At 37.9% G+C, this 20,256-nt stretch overlaps 1 non-coding gene across 1 annotated transcript; it reads left to right on the forward strand.

Annotated features, from left to right (window-relative positions):
* Positions 1-19,369: 19,369 nt before the first annotated feature.
* Positions 19,370-19,532, forward strand: LOC127671399 (U1 spliceosomal RNA). The gene has a single exon (XR_007974755.1). It is a non-coding gene; the product is annotated as a U1 spliceosomal RNA (small nuclear RNA).
* The last annotated feature ends 724 nt before the right edge of the window (positions 19,533-20,256 follow it).

The following is a 20,256-nucleotide window of genomic DNA, read 5'->3' on the forward strand; positions in this document are numbered from 1 at the left end:
CTCAAATTCATCTGGAATAACAAAAAACCCAGGGTAGCTGAAACTATTCTCAACAACAAAAGAAATTCTGGGGGAATCAGTATCCCTGACCTCAAGCAATATTACCGAGCAATAGTGTTAAAAACTGCATGGTATTGGTACAGTGACAGGCAGGCAGATCAATGGAACAGGGTTGAAGTTCCAGAAATGAACCCACACACCTATGGCCACTTGATCCTGGACAAAGTGGCTGAAAACATCCAATGGAAAAAAGATAGCCTTTTCAACAAATGGTGCTGGTTCAACTGGAGGTCAGCATGCAGAAGAATGCAAATTGATTCATCCTTGTCTCCTTGTACTAAGCTCAACTCCAAATGGATCAAGGACCTCCATATAAAGCCAGACACTCTGAAGCTAATAGAAAAGAAACTGGGGAAGACCCTTGAGGACATCGGTACAGGGGGAAAGTTCCTGAACAGAACACCAATAGTTTATGCTCTAAGATCAAGAATTGACAAATGGGACCTCATAAAATTACAAAGTTTCTGTAAAGCAAAGGACACTATCAAAAAGACAAATCGACAACCAACAAATTGGGAAAAGATCTTCACCAACCCTACATCAGATAGAGGGCTAATATCCAATATATACAAAGAACTCAAGAAGTTAGACCCCAGAAAACCAAACAACCCTATTAAAAATGGGGTACAGAGTTAAACAAAGAATTCTCACCTGAAGAACTTCGGATGGTGGAGAAACATCTTAAAAAATGGTCAACTTCACTAGTCATCAGGGAAATGCAAATCTAAACAACCCTGAGATTTCACCTTACACCAGTCAGAATGGCTAAGATTAAAAACTTAGGAGACAGCAGATGTTGGTGAGGATGTGGAGAAAGAGGAACACTCCTCCACTGCTGGTGGGGTTGCAAATTAGTACAACCACTCTGGAAATCAGTCTGGCAGTCCCTCAGAAAACTGGGCACGTCACTTCCGAAAGATCCTGCTATACCACTCCTGGGCATATACCCAGAGGATTCCCCAGTATGTAATAAGGATATATGCTCCACTATGTTCATAGCAGCCCTATTTATAATAGCCAGAAGCTGGAAAGAACCCAGGTATCCCTCAACAGAAAATGGATGCAAAAAGTGTGGTATATATACACAATGGAGTACTATTCAGCCATTAGAAACAATGAATTCATGAAATTCTTAGGTAAATGGATGGAGCTGGAGAACATCATACTAAGTGAGGTAACCCAGTCTCAAAAGATCAAACATGGTATGCACTCACTAATAAGTGGATATTAGCTTGGAAACTGGAATATGCAAAACATAATCCACACTTCAAATGAAGTACAAGAAGAACGGAGGAGTGGCCCCTAGTTCTGGAAAGACCCAGTGTAGCAGTATAAGACAAAACCAGAACAGGGAAGTGGGAAAGGATGGGTGGGAGAACAGAGGGAGGGAAGGGGGCTTATGTGATTTTCGGGGAGTGGGGAACCAGAAAAGGGGAAATCATTTGAAATGTAAATAAAAAATATATCAAATAAAATTTAAAAGTAAATAAAAAAAGAATTATATGTATAGGATGTGGAGAAAAAGGAACACTCCTCCACTACTGGTGGGGTTGCAAATTGGTACAACCACTCTGGAAATCAGTCTGGTGGTTCCTCAGAAAACTGGGCATGTCATTTCTGAAAGATCCTGCTATACCACTCCTGGGCATATACCCAGAGGATTCCCCAGCATGTAATAAGGATATATGCTCCACTATGTTCATAGCAGCCCTATTTATAATAGCCAGAAGCTGGGAAGAACCCAGGTATCCCTCAGCAGAAGAATGGATGCAAAAAATGTGGTATATATACACAATGGAGTACTAGTCAGCCATTAGAAACAATGAATTCATGAAATTCTTAGGCAAATGGATGGAGCTAGAGAACATTATACTAAGTGAGGTAACCCAGTCTCAAAAGATCAATCATGATATGCACTCACTAATAAGTGGATATTAGCCTGGAAAACTGGAATACCCAAAACATAATCCACACATCAAATGAGGTATAAGAAGAACGGAGGAGTGGCCCCTGGTTCTGCAAAAGACTCAATGTAGCAGTATAGGGCAAAACCAGAGCAGGGAAGTGGGAAGGGGTGGGTGGGAGAACAGGGGGAGGGAAGGAGGCTTATGTGATTTTTGGGGAGTGGAGTGCCAGAAAAGGGGAAATCATTTGAAATGTAAATAAAAATATATCGAATAAAAAAGTAATAATAATAAAGAAAGAAGAAAAAAATGTCTCTGGGAGGAGACAAAAGAATACACAATATTGTCCTGGATAAAGTGGGTGGAAGTTGGTTGTTGACGTACAGCTGTAGGACTTTTATCTCTTACATTTTTTAATTGTCTTCTCAATTATGTGAATGCCTCAGATACTCCAGAAATGGTTTAAATGTTTACATAAGCAAAGCAATACCTAGAAGGCATGTACTGTTTTAAGAGATAAAACTTGGAATAAGAAAATTCAAGCTGAATGTTGTATGTATGATACATATGCATCTCTTAATAAGCAAACCAGAAAGAAAGAAATGAAAGGGATTGAAGGAGAGACCAGATGGCTTCAATCATCATTTTATATTTTTACTTCAAATTGTACAAGATGGATAAGTATGTGAAAATACTGTTGATTTCAGGGGCAGGAGTTGATTTGGGATAGTCATTCAAATGTATTTAAACATTCTCATTAAATTTATTTATTGGTGTGTGCGTGTATGTATGTGTGAGCACATATGTGCATGGGTGGAGGTCAGAGGACAACTTTATAGAATCTTCTCTTGCCTTTACTATGTAGATCCCCAGGCTTGATCTAAAGTTGTTCGGCTTAGAGGCAAAGGTCTTTACTCCGTGAGTCATCTTGTCAGCATAATTTAAATGTTTTATAATGCAATGATGTAATATTAACATGTTTCTTTTAAAAATCATATAACATTTAAGGTAGGCCATAAACTAAAATCATTGTACTGATTTAAGAAGATTCATACAAAGAAACCTAGTTTCATACAGAGTTCTTCCATCTTGTCCCCTCTGAGAATGAAAATGTTAGCTTCATTGGAATCTACTGGATGTAAATGGCTCTAACAAGACGGTTCATGTTCATGTTCATGTTCATAATAAGAATATCAACCTGAAATATAATTAAAGTTCATTTAGTAAAAATTAAAAAAAATCAGAAGCAAAGTGAACAAATATTGTGATATTTTTTCAAACATAAAAGAGCTAACAACACATACACAGGTTCACTTTCACCAAATGTCTACTCAGCCTAACTTCAGTGGCTTTCTTACATAACATAGTAACCCCAAATGATAGCATGTGTAACATTTCTGAAGGATATTTTTCTAGGGCCTCGTTCCCCTCAGGTGGACCTAATTATGCCCTCCAGAACCACACAGAGCAAATTCAGTTCCTCTTGCAGCATTTGGATTTTTTACACATTTTGGATTCTTTAAATTATCTTGTAGATTTTCTAGTTTCGAAATAGAGACACATCATTCTTAAATTGTTCTTTCTTTGATAAGTGGCCTAGCCGTTGGTAAACTGGGTTTGAGGGACTTAATTTTCTCATAAATTTGGGACTCAAAACACAACTGCCACTGAGGCAGGATTTCAGAGGAAAATGTTCTTTTCTTTTAATTGAAAGTAGATTTTTCTCTCATACAATACATCCTAACTACAGTTTCCCCTCCCTCTGATCCTCCCAATCCCCCACTGCCCTCTCTCCCAGACACACTCCCCCTCCATTTTTCTTCAGAAAGGAGCAAGCCTTCAAGAGACAACAACCAACCAGGACAAAGTAAGATATAATAAGACAAGGCAAAGCCTTCATATCGAGGTGGACATGGCAGCACAATAGGACAAAGTCCCAAAAGTATGCAAAAGAATCAGAGACAAACCCCCTTTCATTATTAGACGTCCCACAAAACCATCAAGTAACAGCCATAACATATATGCAGAGGACCTGGTGCAGAGTAAATGCCTTAAGCATTAGTAGATATTTGATGGATAAATCAGCCTGGTAGAGATCACAGCAATTACACTGCTGACAGCTGTCAGGTTACATTAACTCCAATAACAAACAATCCCAACAGCTATTCATTTAATAAAACAAATGTTTGCTTACAATGCAGTTTACAAACAGGATTGACATGAGAAAGGAACCACAGGGCTGGGAAAAGCCATTATGTAGTAGGACATAGTAGAAAATGCAGAAAAGAAAGGTAAAGAGATGAACAAGGGAGTAAAAATCATCAACTGGGAAATTGAGTAGCGACAAAAGATGTGGGAAAGAGAAGGAATATGTGGAGGGCTAACCAAAGCCAAGGATGTATGAAAATGCGGCATGAAGTATCCTACATTCTGATCTAAGGTAAAACTTACTACAGACTCCAGAGGAGGAACTGGAGAGATGGCTCGGTGGCTGAGTGCTTACTGATATTCCCCGGTACCTGAATTCAGCTACCAACTTTCACTTTATGAGGCTCATAGATCCCTCTAACTCCAGCTCCAATGGATCAAAGCTCTGGCCTCTAAGGCACCTATAATTAAGGGCTCATACATACCCTGCTGCACATAGGCACATGTACACATGTTAAAAATAAAATGAATATTCTTTTTAAGGGAGTTTAAAGGGAGGTAGCCTGCATAGGTGAATAATGTTGCTCCCAGAAGCTATAGGTTATCAGCTGAAAATCCTAATGCCCTTGGAGTTGTTGATCAGCATGGCCTCTGATGCATGTTAAAGCACATTGTTACTGCTCAGAAGTAGCTACAAGACCTACTGCTGAAGACTTCTCATACTGTGGTGGCAGGACACTGAGAATACAAGCATGCATTGAAACAGGAGCTTCCTGCCCGCTGGCCGGTTTTGATGACATCAGAAGACATTCTTTAGGTTGTTTGGAGGGAAAAGGTATCAATGTTATTACCCAGCTGTAGATCCCTATGTACACAAGTCAATTGTCAGGTAATAGTGTACAGTGGTACAATAGTCCAGGATTATTATGACTGTAATCAACTGTTTTATTTATGCTTTTCTGAATCTGAGAACTGTTTTATAGGAGAGAATTTACCCTTGGTACTGTCAACCTGGTTTAAAAACCTTGACTAGAGAGGTCCAAAGTCTTGAGAGATAACCTACTTTCACTGCTATGCTAAATGGTCATGTTCAGCTCAGAAAACTGCCTTATAGGTCTTCTGGTCTATTCCTGTACACTAGTGATGTGCTCAGTTCTGGTCAGAGAAACCTTCTTTTTTAAATTTTTTTTAATTTTTATTTTTTATATTCTTTGTTTACATTCCAAATGATCTCCCCTTTCCCAGATCCCCTCTCCCCATATGTCCCATAAACCTTCTTCTGTCCACCCATTCTTCAACCACCTCTCTCCCCCTTTTCTCTGTCCTGATACTCCCCTCCAACGCTAGATCAATTTTTTCCAGGATCAGGACCCTCTCCATACTTCTTCATGGGAGTCATTTGTTATGCGATTTGTGCCTTGGGTGTTCAGAGCTTCTGGGCTAATTAACATCCACTTATCAGAGATTGCATTCCATGTGTATTCTTCTGTGATTGGGTTACCTCATTTAGGATGATATTTTTCAGATCAAAACATTTGCCTAAAATTTTTGTGAATTCATTGTTTCTAATTGCTGAGTAGTATTCCATTGTGTAAATATACCATATTTTTTGTATCCATTCCTCCTTTGAGGGACATCTGGGTTCTTTCCAGCTTCTAGCTATTATAAATAAGGCTGCTATGAACATAATGGAGCATGTCTTTATTGCATGCTGGGGAATCCTTTGGGTATATGCCCAGGAGAGGTATAGCAGGGTCCTCCGGAAGTGCCATGTCCAGTTTTCTGAGGAACTGCCAGACTGATTTCCAAAGTGGTTGTACCATCTTACAATCCCACCAGCAGTGGAGGAGTGTTACTCTTTCTCCACATCCTCACCAACACCTGCTGTCTACTGAGTTTTTGACCTTAGCCATTCTGACTGGTGTAAGGTGAAATCTCAGGGTTGTTTTGGTTTGCATTTCCCTAATGACTAATGATGTTGAGCACTTCTTAAGGTGCCTCTTAGCCATCCGAATTTCTTCCAGTGAAAATTCTTTGTTTAGATAGAGAAGCCTTCTTTCACAATGGACAATGTCATTATTGAGACTCATATATAGCTAGTCAAAGTGCTAAAAATAACTAACTGTTAAAATTTTAGCCTCAAACAGAACATCTGTATCTCTGCATCTAAGGCTCAGTGAAAGTCATAGAAGAAGGTTCAGAAGCAGAAGAAGAATGTCACAGAAAGCTCTCTTTGGGGCATGCAATGCCTGTTGCAAACATTAACTTACAACAGCTATGGGTATCACCACAAAGCCTCCGCTCAGATGTCAATATTCAATCATGATTAGGGGTGGGGGTCATGAGAGCCCGCCCCTCCATGAGGTATATACCCAATGATTGCTGATGAAAAGGGAGACATTTTCTTCAGTGGTACTTCCACTGTTAATTTGCCGATGCCCCAGCAAGTAAGCCTTCACCTCATGGTCATGAGAGCAAACCTAATTAAACCCAATGGGTCATAAATGAATAAATTACATGGAAGCAGAAAGGAGTCTAGTTGAGAAGAACAGAGAGTTCTGGGGAAGAAGGTAGAGGATAGGAGAAGGTAATGGGGTGAATATCATGGAAGCCCATTATACACATACAGCACTATAAAGGTAAACCAATAAAAGGTTTATTTAAAATGCAAAGGCAAAATGAAGTATGCTCACAGTCAGTAGAAATATCATTAATGAGAGGACAGGCAGGGATTCAGAAAGCTATGCTAACTTTTAAATTATTCCCTAACTAGTTTCCTGTGGCTATAAGCTGCTAATTGCTCCTTAATCACTATTCAAATTCAAATCATTTTCAAATTTTAGCTAAGATATATGGATATTATTAACTTTATATTAGACCACATGATGAATCCTAGCTATTAATAATAAATGTAAGAACAAGGTGTTCAACTTGAAGGGTGTACAGCTGTTTCCATCTCTGTTCTTGCTGGGTAGAATGGACAATTAAAGCTGGAACTTCAGCACTTACAAAGGGAAATGGATATGCTTTTAGGCAGGTAGCCTGGGCAACATCACAAGAAAGCTAAGGAGCTTAGAGCAGAAGCTTGCTATCCTGTGAATGGGAAGGTGCTGCCATTGTTTATGCTGTAGCTACTTTGATGATGCATTATTTGCCTTCTTTCCAGTCTTTAACATATTATTTTACATAATACTTCCTCTATAGAAAGGAAGCTATATCTACATATCTATGTAAGCATATATAAATTTAGAAATATATATATCTTATCTAAAGGATTCCGTTGAACTTTATCATTCTACATCATTCAGCAGAAAAATAATTGAAAATGTACTTGAATAATTGTATTATGCCATAGCTGTTATCGAAAACCTTATGTAAAAATATGATAATCCAGCCACTTACTCAATATATTTTAAAGTTATTTCTATGTGAGGAAGTATCCTATTCATCAAATTTAAAATGTAATATATTTCAGTAGGAACTGAAACGCAAATGCATTCCAATTTTAGTCACTGAATGTCACACTTAAAATCCCAAGGTAAATTTCTAATAAAAATATAGAAACTTTTAACAGGTGATTGACATTAGCTTCAACTGGGCTAACATTTCCAACCAGGGACTTTAAATTCACATCTTAAAGGAAAGTGAACAAAATGCACATATTACATAAAAGAAGGTTTATACCAAGTGCTGAAGGTTGACAGGTAAAAACTGTGTCCATGAAAGATGTACTGCATAATATTGGACATCTGTATACATGATAGAATGATGAAGTATTCTGAAATATTGGATGTCTGTATACATGGTAGAATGATTAAGCTCTTTTTTTTCTTTAAAGGAATTATTTATTTATTTTTTGTACATGAATATATTGAGGCTGTCTTCAGACACACCAGAAGATCCTTCAGATCCTTCTACAGATGGTTTTAAGTCACCATGTGGTTGCTTGGAATTGAACTCAGGACCTCTGGAAGAGCAGTCAGTGCCCTTAACAGCTGAGCCACCTCTCCAGCTCAATTAATCTCTTCCCCACACTTCCTTTAGATATATTCACTAAGTGCATTGGTGCCATTTCAAAAGGCAGATAACAGAAGCATTTATCATCATTTAATCAGATATTTCTGCAACAGGTTTGTCCATTGTAATGTTTTCTCTAGAAGATGACTTGGAAAACTTACATAGCAAGCTTTTCCAGAATCTTCTTTTTACATCTAACTGTTTCTTCATTTGGGAAGGCAAACAGAGTTCCAAGGTGACATCTCAGTTTAATCTGTTTGCTATGTCACTGCACTTTCTGCAGGAAAACTGTTTGTAAACCTCAGCTCGAGGCTTCCAGAGGAAACCAGAGATGATCAACATGTTCTCTTCAGGCACCTCATGCTATTTTGCCTTTGGGGTTGGGCTTCTTGTGGGCACTGCTCTGCTGTTTCTACTCAGAAGACTTATCATCGTACTGTGAATCCTGGTTGACTCTGGATGCACATTCTGTGCTTTTATGTATGTGTACAGATTTTTTATTATATAATTTTATTTTCTATATTCTTTGTTTACATTCCAAATGATTTCCCCTTTCCCAGTTCGCCCCTCCCCATATGTCCCATAAACCTTCTTCTCTCCACCCATTCTCCAATCACCTCTCTCCTTTTTCTCTATCCTGATACTCCTCTCCAATGCTAGATCAAGCCTTTCCAGGATCAGGACCCTCTCCATACTTCTTCATGGGAGTCATTTGTTATGCTAATTGTGCCTTGGGTATTCAGAGCTTTCTGGACTAATTAATAACCACTTATCAGAAATAAGTGTATTCCATGCGTATTCTTTTGTGATTGGGTTACCTCACTTAGGATGATATTTTCCAGATCCAACCATTTACCTAAAAATTTCATGAATTTATTGTTTTTAATTGCTGAGTAGTATTGGATTGAAGTTGGGGACCCCTGTGGATGAATTAGGGAAAAACTGAAAGAAACTTTGGAGGAGGGTGATCCCATAAGAAGACCAGCAGCCTCAACTAACCTGGACCCCTGAAATATCTCAAACGCTGGGCCACCAACCAAGCAGCAATCAGGAGCAAGTTTGAGGCCCTGATCCCACACACAAAGCACAGGACTGCCAGGTCTCAGTAAGAGAAGACCACGCTTAACCCTTGAGACACTTGACGTCCGTGGGCATGGAGAAGCCTGGCAAGTGTGGGGAGTTGGTGGGGACATCCTCTTGGAGACAGCAGGGAGAGGAAATGGGATGAGGAACTGTGGGAGGACAGACCAGAAGGAGGTTAACAACTGGACTGTAAAAACATAAATGTAATATAAATTAAGTAAGTCAGTAAATAAATAAATAAAATCCTATAAAGATAGATACCCAGTGTCTTGCTCTCATAAGTGTAAACAAATAATAAGATTTCAGTATACTGGCTGATATGTATTTAGTGATACCTCAGTGGACAGCGAGGTTCAGTTTGCTGATTTAGGGGGATAAAGTGGACAACAGATGCATGTGCAGTTCTCCTTTTATACTGCCTTGTATCATACCTTGTATGAAATTATCCCCAAATCTCTATGCCTTAACAGTAGACACTGTTTCTCATTGTAACACAGGACACTGTCCGTGACTGTTATGCCTCTGATCTCCATGGATATGCAATTGCCTAGGTCTTGCATAGAAGAATTTCTCATTGATTCCCCTGCAGCTGAAAAATAGGTAGAAAAGACAGATATATATGGTCTTCAAATCTTATTTAAGCTTTAGGGATCCGTCTCAGAGGTTGTATGCAACTCAGGCACACATTATATTTACTGCAACTTGATGAGTCAGAATTGTGCATGGTTAGAAAAATACTTTAGTGGCGACCCTTAACAAAGAAGAGTGCAAAGAAACTAGAAAGAGAGAGAGAGAGAGAGAGAGAGAGAGGGAGAGAGAGAGAGAGAGAGAGAACATAGGTATGAGAGGGAGGGAGGGGGAAATTGACTTTTAGGCTCTACCTTATCTGAAAAGAAATTCAAGAGACTTGATTCAAATTCTTGGATTTTTTTCTGATATGGGTATAATAAAATACTATCTTTTATGAAAGTTTTATTGTATGCATTCTATTTTTTAAACATAATTGATATGAAATTATTTTATTATTAACTGCATGAGACACTTAGATACTTTAGCTGAGTCTGAATTAAAATATTGAGGTTTTTTTTTTTTGGTGACAGTTGATCATAATTCATTCACTCAAATGGGATAGGAGTAGGAAGCCAACTTCAACTGATAAGAGAAGAGTGACCAATGCCTGGATCTATAAAATTGAAGAAGGAGTGCTAATGTGAGCTGTATCAAGAAGGGAAATGTCAGATAGCTAGAAATATTTGGAGTCCATTTGATAACAACAGGAAAACACAATTATCTGCACAATAAAACACAAAAATAATTTTCTAATTATTCCATCTCTGGGGCTATTGGTTTTGTTTTGCTTCTAGGTCACAATTTATTGTGAACACCTCCATGATTTTTTTTTTCAAAATGCACTCCTGTTGCTTTTGTTACCTTTCCCAGTAACCATCTCTCATTTGTTCTTCTAACTATACTCTGCTGGATTCAGAGTTGCTTCTTTCTGTACAGGTCAGACATCTAGAATTACCAGATGATACTGTCCATGCACAGATCACTGAGCTGTCTGCAACTTAAACTGATATTTTTTCAGTGCTGGGCTTTCTGTCTCTGTGTCTTTTTCTCAGCATCCTGTAAAAAGGCATTTCCACTCCTTTTACCCTTGGAGATGGATTGGTACAATTTCAGATGGGAACTAGTAATGACACTCAACCATGTAAGAAATACACAAGTACACACAAACATGCAAACAGAAAAACCAGTCCAAATGAATAAACACATATGCACATAAGAACACATGTACAGATGATTTAAAAACCTTCAGTGAGTCCCAGTTACTGTGAAGAAGAGTTCCATCGTACACTGTGTAGCTTAGAGAGTACTAATCTTATAAGTCCTGATTACATTTTCACTTCATAGATGTACTGTGTGTGTGTGAGGTGAGTTGGAGCAGGCAGTGAACAAAGAAGAAAGCTCCTGAGATGTCTTAGCATATAAAACGAATGAGAGTAGTTTAAGAAAACATCCACCTGAATCTATAAAAAAATATTGAACTGATTTCAAAGTGCTGTTTTCTGTCTACAATAGCTTTCAGCTTTGTTATTCTGTCCAATCCTTGTCCCTCATCTATTTCTGCAGCCACATCTTTAAGCAAGCAGCATTTGCTATTTTACATCAATCCCCCACCCTCTTCTAGAATACTCATGCATTCCCCCCACACTATACCTTCTTTGTAAATTATAACTTTCATGTTGAAAATCTAGACAGTATTATATTCATATTAGCCATCCTGGTGCATACCTGTTGGATGGTTGAATGGAAGTCTCTGCCAAATTGGCACCAGTTTTAAACTAAGCAATGGACTGATTCTGCACAGTCTTACCCAGATTTCCAGTAACACTATGAAGGATAATTGTTATTGCTCTCACTTTACACATCTCAAGGAAATTGAGTCATAGAATGAGAAACTTGGTCAAAATCATGTAACCAGTAAAATAGGGAAGAAATCAAGATCTTACTGGAAAGTCTAAGTTCTTAAACTTTATTATATATAATAATTCAGTCTATATGTATTTTTTAAAATATTTATACCTTTACTTTTGCTTTTCTGGACTTTTTGAAATACAGCAAAGGATAGTATAGTGATAGGAAAAATCAGCATTTAAAAATGACTTAAAATTTCTTTTAAAAAGTTAGATTCACTTACTCATTACATGTATTGATATTTATTTATCAGTAGTATTTTCATGTTATGTACTTTTAATTATGTTGAATTGCATAACACATTGGTCTTTGTTTGTTAAGAAAATACCAGATATATTAAAATATAAATGAAATAGTTATGTCTTCAGTAAATCTTTGGAATGTGGCTATGAATTAAGCACTATTCTGTTGCTGTGATAAAACACCATGACCAAAACAACTTATAGAAGAGATTTTTGTGCTTACAGTTTCAGAAGGTTAGAATCTAAGGTGTCATAGTGAAGGTATAACAGCAGAAAGTGGAGCAGCACCACCAAGGACCAAGTGTTTAGGCAACTGAGCTCAAGAGCAACATTTCATTCAAACTATCATTGGTTTTGCACCAATGTTCTCTGTCCTAGGAGAAATCTGGGGTGGATTATTTTCTTTCTTTAAAATCTTCTGGTTTATTTCCTTTCTAATTTAAATTACTTATGTATGTTTTAGAAGGCATTGCCTACAAAGTCCAGGAATATTGTCTTTAAAATCTAAGACTCAAATCCAGATCTTACACAAAATTATAACTAAACAACAACAACAACAACAACAAAACCCTACTATTGCTCTGTAGTATTGCTTGAGGTCTGGGATACTGATTCCCCCAGAAGTTCTTTTACCGTTGAGAATAATTTTAGCTATCCTGGGTTTTTTGTTATTCCAAATGAATTTGAGAATTGGTCCTTCTAACTCTGTGAAGAACTGAGTTGGGATTTTGATGGAGATCACGTTGAATCTGTAGATTGCTTTTCGCAAATTGGCCATTTTAACTATATTAATCCTGCCAATCCACGAGCATGGAAGATTTTTCCATTTTCTGAGGTCTTCTTCGATTTCCTTCTTCAGAGAACTGAAGTTCTTGTCATACAGATCTTTTATTTGTTTGGTTAGAGTCACACCAAGATACTTTATATTGTTTGTGGCTATTGTGAAGGGGGTCATTTCCCTAACTTCTTTCTCAGCCTGCTTATCCTTTGAGTATAGAAAGGCTACTGATTTGCTTCAGTTGATTTTGTAACCTGCCACTTTGCTGATGTTGTTTATCAGCTGTAGGAGTTCTCTGGTGAAGTTTTTTGGGTTGCTTAAATATACTATCATATCATCTGCAAATAGTGATACTTTGACTTCTTCGTTTCCAATTTATATCCCTTTGACCTCCTTATGTTGTCTAATTGCTCTAGCTAGAACTTCAAGTACTATATTGAAAAGATATGGAGAGAGAGGGCAGACTTGTCTATTTCCTGATTTTAGTGGGATTGCTTCAAGATTCTCTCCATTTAGTTTGATGTTGTCTACAGGTTTGCTGTATATTGCTTTAACTATGTTTATGTATGGGCCTTGAATTCCTGTTCTTTCCTAGACTTTTAGCATGAAAGGATGCTGAATTTTGTCAAAAGCTTTTCAGCATCTAATGAAATGATCGTGTGTTTTTTTTCTTTGAGTTTGTTTATGTAGTGGATTGCATTGATGGATTTCCATATATTGAACCATCCCTGAACCTGAAATATTTTTAAAAACTGCATAGTATTGTTACAATGACAGGCAAGTGGACCAATGGAATAGGATTGAAGACCCAGAAATGAACCCACACACCTATGGTCACTTGATCTTTGACAAAGGAGCTGAAAACATCCAGTGGAAAAAAGATAGCCTTTTTAACAAATGGTACTCGTTCAATTGGAGGTCAGCATGCAGAAGAATGCGAATTAATTTATCCTTATCTCCTTGTACTAAGCTCAACTCCAAGTGGATCAAGGACCTCCACATAAAACCAGACACACTGAAACTAATAGAAAAGAAACTGGGGAAGACCCTTGAAGGACATGGGCACAGGGAAAAATTCCTGAACAGAACACCAATAGCTTATGCTCTAAGATCAAGAATTAACCAATGGGACCTCATAAAATTAAAAAGTTTCTGTAAGGCAAAGAACAAATTTGTCAAAAGGACAAATCAGCAACCAACAAATTGGATCTTCACCAACCCTACCTCTGACAGAGGGCTAATATCCAATATATTTAAAGAACTCAAGAAGTTAGACCCCAGAGAACCAAATAACCCTATTAAAAAATGGGGTATAGAGCTAAACAAAGAATTTTCACCTGAAGAAATTTGGATGGCTGAGAAGCACCTTAAGAAATGCTCAACATCATTAGTCATTAGAGAAATGCAAATCAAAATAATCCTTAGATTTCACCTCACACCAGTTAGAATGGCTAAGATTAAAAAGTCAGGAGACAGCAGGTGTTAGCGTGGATGTGGAGAAAGAGGAACACTCCTCCACTTCTGGTGGGATTGTAAGATGGTACAACCACTATGGAAATCAGTCTGGCGGTTCCTCAGAAAACTGGGCATGACACTTCTGGAGGACCCTGCTATACCTCTCCTGGGCATATACCCAGAGGATTTCCCAGCATGCCATAAGGACAAATGCTATGTTCATAGCAGCCCTATTTATAATAGCCAGAAGCTGGAAAGAACCCAGATGTCCCTCAATGAGGAACGGATACAGAAAATGTGGTATATTTACACAATGGAATACTACTCAGCAAGTAAAAACAATGAATTCATGACATTTTTAGGCAAATGGTTGGAACTGGAAAATATCATCCTAAGTGAGTTAACCCAATCACAAAAGAATATACATGGAATGCAATCACTGATAAGTGTATATTAATTAGCCCAGAAGCTCTGAATACTCAAGACACAATTAGCATATCAAATGATTCCCATGAAGAAGGAAGAAGAGGGCCCTGGTCCTGAAAAGGCCTGATCCAGCATTGTAGGGCAGTACCAGGACAGAGAAATGGGAGGGGGTGATTGGGGAATGGGTGGAGAGAAGAGGGCTTATGAGACTAATGGGGAGGGGGAACCGGGAAAGGGGGAAGCATTTGGAATGCAAACAAAGAATATAGAAAAAAATAACCAAAAAATAAAATTCTAGAGGTAATTGTTACATGTATGCTCTATTTTAAATTAGTTAAGATGTTTGTTACAGTAACTGTCTTAAATGTTCCCATCAATAATGTTTGTAGGGAAAAGATGTGTACGTATGTTTCAAGAAAAATTCATACATCTGACTTTAGTGCTGAGTACTCAACAGGCTCATATACATGCCAATAACAAAAATGAATGTAGCATGTTGTGTTTATATATTGTGTATACACATATGTCTTAAGGTTTCTACTGCTGTTAAGAGACACCATAACCAAGGTAGCCCTTACAATGGACAACATTTAATCGGGGCTAGTTTACAGATTCTGAGGTTATCATCATGGTGGAATGCATGGCAGTGTACAGTCAGTCATGGCACTCGAGGAGCTGAGCCTTCTACATTTGTTCCAAAGGCAAACATGAGAAAACTAGCTTCCAGACAACTAGGAGGAGAGTCTCAAAGCCCACCTCTACAGTGAGACACTTCCTCCAACAAGGCCACACCTACTCCAATGTCACACCACCTATTAGTGCCACTTACTTGCTGGGCGAAGAATATTCAAACCGCCACAATACACATACGTAATATGTATATAATGATAATGATAAGAAAATGAGGCTATCAACTTGTAAGTGGAAAGACGGGCATGTAATGGGTTGAAAGAATAATTCCTCTGTGGGCCTGCAGGAAGGAAAAGGAGATGTGGAAAGTGATGTAATTATATTTGAATTAAAAGAAATTAAAGATAAGGCAGTCAGCAGTGTTCACCCAGAACAGTAAAGCTTCAGTCATGGGGTTGTTAGAAACCTTTGCCCTTCTCAGACATCCTCAGTAAGAGGAAAGCCAGTTTTTGGAAGGAGGTAATCTCAAAAACCCTGTAGAGATAATAGGATCTCTCTCTCTCTCTCTCTCTCTCTCTCTCTCTCTCTCTCTCTCTCTCTCTCTCTCTCTGTGTGTGTGTGTGTGTGTGTGTGAGAGAGAGAGAGAGACAGAGAGAGAGAGAGCGTGAGAGAGAGAGAGAGAGAATGTGTTTAATCTTTATTGACAATTTGGCTTGTGTTCTCTCTGTGTGTGTTTGTGTGTGTGTGTGTGTGTGCACGCGCACACATGTGAGAGAGAAAGAGAGAGAGAGAGAGAGAGAGAGAGAGAGAGAGAGAGAGAGAGAGAGAGAGAGAATGTGTTTAATGTTTATTGACAATTTGGCTTGTGTTCTGAAACTATGAGTCAAAATAGCAATACTTATCAAATATCTTACCAAAGCAATGAGGAATGTTAAGTAGCACAGTATATGTGGACATGTGTTGGTTCTGTATTGAAGGATAAATGTCTCCCATAGGCTCATGTATTTGAACACATGATAGTGTGAAGACTTGAGAATGCTGTTTGGGTAGATTATGGAATCGTAGAAAGCAGATTATTGCTGGAGGAAGTACATCACTGGGGCGGGCTTTGATAACTTATAGCCTTGCCCAAATTCCCATTCTTGATTTTTACTTCCTGTGTGTGCATCACATGTGATAATTCTGTTTTTTTCCCTCACTGTGGTATCAGCCTCATCATTGTAGACTTCTGCACCAGAACTAAAAGGTTAAAATAAGCCCTTTCTTTAAAAAAAAAAACTGGACATAATTGTGATTATTAGTTTAGTCAGAAACCTATAACACATCAAAATGCATTGGCAAGTTTAATGTTCTACAAAAGTCCCTTTTCTGTATTAATATTATTTTCTGCATTATTCTATTTCATAAAAATTGAAAAGTTTGATCATGGATCATAATCACAAATTATTTAGGGCCATCACTATTTCCTTTCAATCAGCACAAAAGTATTTGTATTGTTGAAATTCAATTCTTATTATTCTTATATAGAGTCTTGCATTGTGACTATAGGGAGCATTGCTAAAATCAGTGGGGAATTTCTTTAACATAGACTATAAACAACTATGCAGTGAGTCTTAGCTGATTTTCTATTCTCTTGTATAGTTTTCAAAAGGGTTACATTTTACATTAACGAAATGCTTTTTAACCGCTGAGCCACCACTCCAGCACGGAATGTTTTTTAATATTAATATTTTATTCTGTTACTGTTTGTGACCCATCTGGCATTCAGATACCCATTGTTCTCAGGCCAAAATGAAGGTTTCCTTCAGTTTCTATTTTTTGAGTCCTGAGGAGATAAGATGTAAAGGAGGGAACTGTTTACCTGAGTTTCTGTCTCTTCTTTAGTTGTCAATTCTTTTCTTGTACTCAATGTTACTGCATTAATTCAATGAGTTACAGAGGATTCAAATGAAAATTCATTGTCTTGATAGCAGTAAGGAAATGGTATATTGTGGTGGAGGCAGAAGGAAAGAATATCTTTAAAGTCACTGATAATTTTACCTAAGATTAAGATCTGTTATTAGTCAGTTGTATACACTAAACCTAGAATATCCATTGAGAGTACTCTGGGTGGCAAAGCACGGAACAGTGTGACAAAAACTCAAGTTATTGAGCACAATTTGGCTACCACTTTGGTTCATACCAAAGCCCATACAATTCATCTTGAAACTTCAAAAGACCCAAAGTAGGATCTGAGCTATTAAAAGTTTTTCTGTGGGTGATAAGTTCCTTTTAGCTCTACAGTGGAGGCTTGCAAGGAAAATTATCAAAGGTTAAGAATGTTTGAAGTATTAAGTGCTTGTCTAGCCAGTAGGTCAAACTACAAATCAGGGGGCAGAAGGAAGGACAGCCTGTTCTTTAGTCAAAGTCAAGTGGGGAACCAGCTTTGAACTTCTGTTAAATTAAAACAGATTATAAAGGAAGAATACTCTATGATAAGAAAAGAAGAAGCAATTTGAGATGTAGGAAGAGATGACTGATGAAAAGTCTCATGAAATAGAAAAGATTTTACCTTCTATACAACAAGTAATTGTGAGTGGATGTGTGTGCTCAGCACAGCTGTTATAAAGTGCCTTATTTATTTCCATACTATTTGGGAATTTTGACTATCTTTATTCTGGTTCTTACTATGAACATTTATACTAATTCTGACTTCCATGATTTATATATTCAATCCAAATATGACTTGTATTTGCTACCAGTATTGTCTTTTTAATCTATATTTTAATTTTGTAGAAATTCAGAACTGGTCCTAACTTGACTACTTAATGTTCAAGAACCACTCTCAATAGAATTCATTAACCTACCTATTAATCATATGAATAAATACATTTTGGGGATAGAATTCTAATCTTTTAAATATAATCATTATCTTTTAATATCTCATTGTAGAGATTAAATTTCAGTGAGTAGTAAGTTTTAGAGGGGTAAGCATATTCAAACATAGTAGAAGATAAATTTGAACATCAGAAGGAAAAGGAGAGTGGGGGAAAAGAAAGAGAGAGAGAGCGAGAGAGAGAGGGAGAGAGAGAGAGAGATTACCTCTTGAATGTTGAAATGATACAACAGTTTGAATTGAAGTGCATCAAGTCAGTTCTCACATCTTCTTTTCCACAGAAACACACACACACATATATTGATATGAGCATATGTATGTATGTATGTATTGCAATGCCATTTAATATAACACCATGCTTGCATATACACATTGTCATGGTGAAGGAGAATATTAGAATGCTTGGGCACCTGAGAGTAGAACCTATTTAAAGGATTACCAGGATTAGGAGATGTGTCCTTGTTGAAGTGGCCGTGTCCTTGTTGGAAGAAGTGTGTCACTGAGGGTGACCTTAGTAATTTAAAAAAAAAAATAACCCATGCTTGGCTGCTTAGTCTCTCTCTGTGTCTCTCTCTTGGTCTCTCTGTCTCTCTCTCTGTCTCTCTTACTCTCTGTCTCTCTCTGCCTCTCTCTGTCTCTCTGTCTCTGTCTCTCTGTCTCTGTCTCCCTATCTCTGTCTCTCTGTCTCTCTCTCTCTCTCTGTCTCTCTCTGTCTCTCTCTGTCTCTCTCTCTCTCTCTCTCTCTCTCTCTCTCTCTCTCTCACACACACACACACACACACACACACACACACACATATCTTGGTATCAGATACTTCTTTAGCATAAACTCCTGTCTGCTTTCATGCTCCCCTCCATGTTGACAATGGACTAAGTGAAACTGCAAGCAAGCCCCAATTAAATGTCTTCTAAGAGTTGCCTTGATCATGGTGTTTCTTCTCAGCCATAGAACAGTGAGTAAGACACACATACATACAAAAGACAGAACATGACTAATTTCTTAATAAGTTAACTTGTATTAAAAAGTATGTCCTACATTATAGCCCTATGTAAAATACTGAGAGAATAATGTAAACCAAATCATACAACATATTCCCTTCATGGGCTCACACTCTTCTGAGTATGTAGAACTGTTTTCCTACCCAATGTTTTTCAGATTTAAGAAATACATAAGTCAGTGTAATAAATAAATTGACAAAGATGCCAGGGGCACTCATTATGCTTAATGAAATCTGGAAACATATACCAGAGCAGATATTTTAACTATGTCATCATACTTACCTGGCAGGGGAGATACCATGATCACAAAGGTGGTTTTACCAGGGTGAGGCTTATCTCTTGCACACTGGATGTGCTGGCCCCTGCGATTTCCCCAAATGCTGGAAACTCAAGTGCATATTTGTGATAGTGGGGGACTGAGTTCGTGCTGTCCCCTGAAGAAAAAAGAAACACCTACATCATGAAGCAGGAGTCAGAAAGGTTCCAAGTGGGAGAAGTAGCTTCACAGATGTCTGATTAAGCGAAGACAGAAAAGATGAGACTGTTACAGGTAATCAGGAGCCATTGGCCCAAGTAGGTCATAAGCACATGATTGTGAGAGAAAGGTAAAATGTCTGATGTAACTATGACGTCATCACGAAGCTATCTGTCAACACAACTGACATTTTGTTGAGGAGCTGCAAAACTTTTCCGTACCTACTCTTCAAGGTTATCATCGGTCTGTCAGAGATTTGTCATTCCGCAGCACTGTTCGCATTGAACCCAGAGTTTGACTAGTCATTTGAATGAGAATGCTCTTTATTGCTTCAGGTGTTTGAACACTGGCTCCCTAACTATTGTACTATTTGGGAGGTTTAGGGAGTGTGGCCTTGTTGTAAGGAACATGTCAGTGGTATCAGGTTTTGTAAGCTTAAAGATTCTGCTCCACTTCCATTTTGGGCTTACTCTGGTTTGTGCTGGTGTTTGAAGATGTGAATACTTAGCTTCATGGTCTGGGTACCATCTTTGCCTGCTGCTATGCCTACCTGGTATAGTATAATCTTATCCATCTGGAGCTGTGGACTCCAATAAACCTTTTTTTTATATATATATAAGATGCCTCTGTCATTGTGTTTTGTAACAGCAACAGAGAAGTTACGAACCATATGAATGATCAATTGA

The sequence above is a fragment of the Apodemus sylvaticus genome, chromosome 20 (genome assembly GCF_947179515.1).
Source record: "Apodemus sylvaticus chromosome 20, mApoSyl1.1, whole genome shotgun sequence".
Taxonomy (NCBI): domain Eukaryota; kingdom Metazoa; phylum Chordata; class Mammalia; order Rodentia; family Muridae; genus Apodemus; species Apodemus sylvaticus.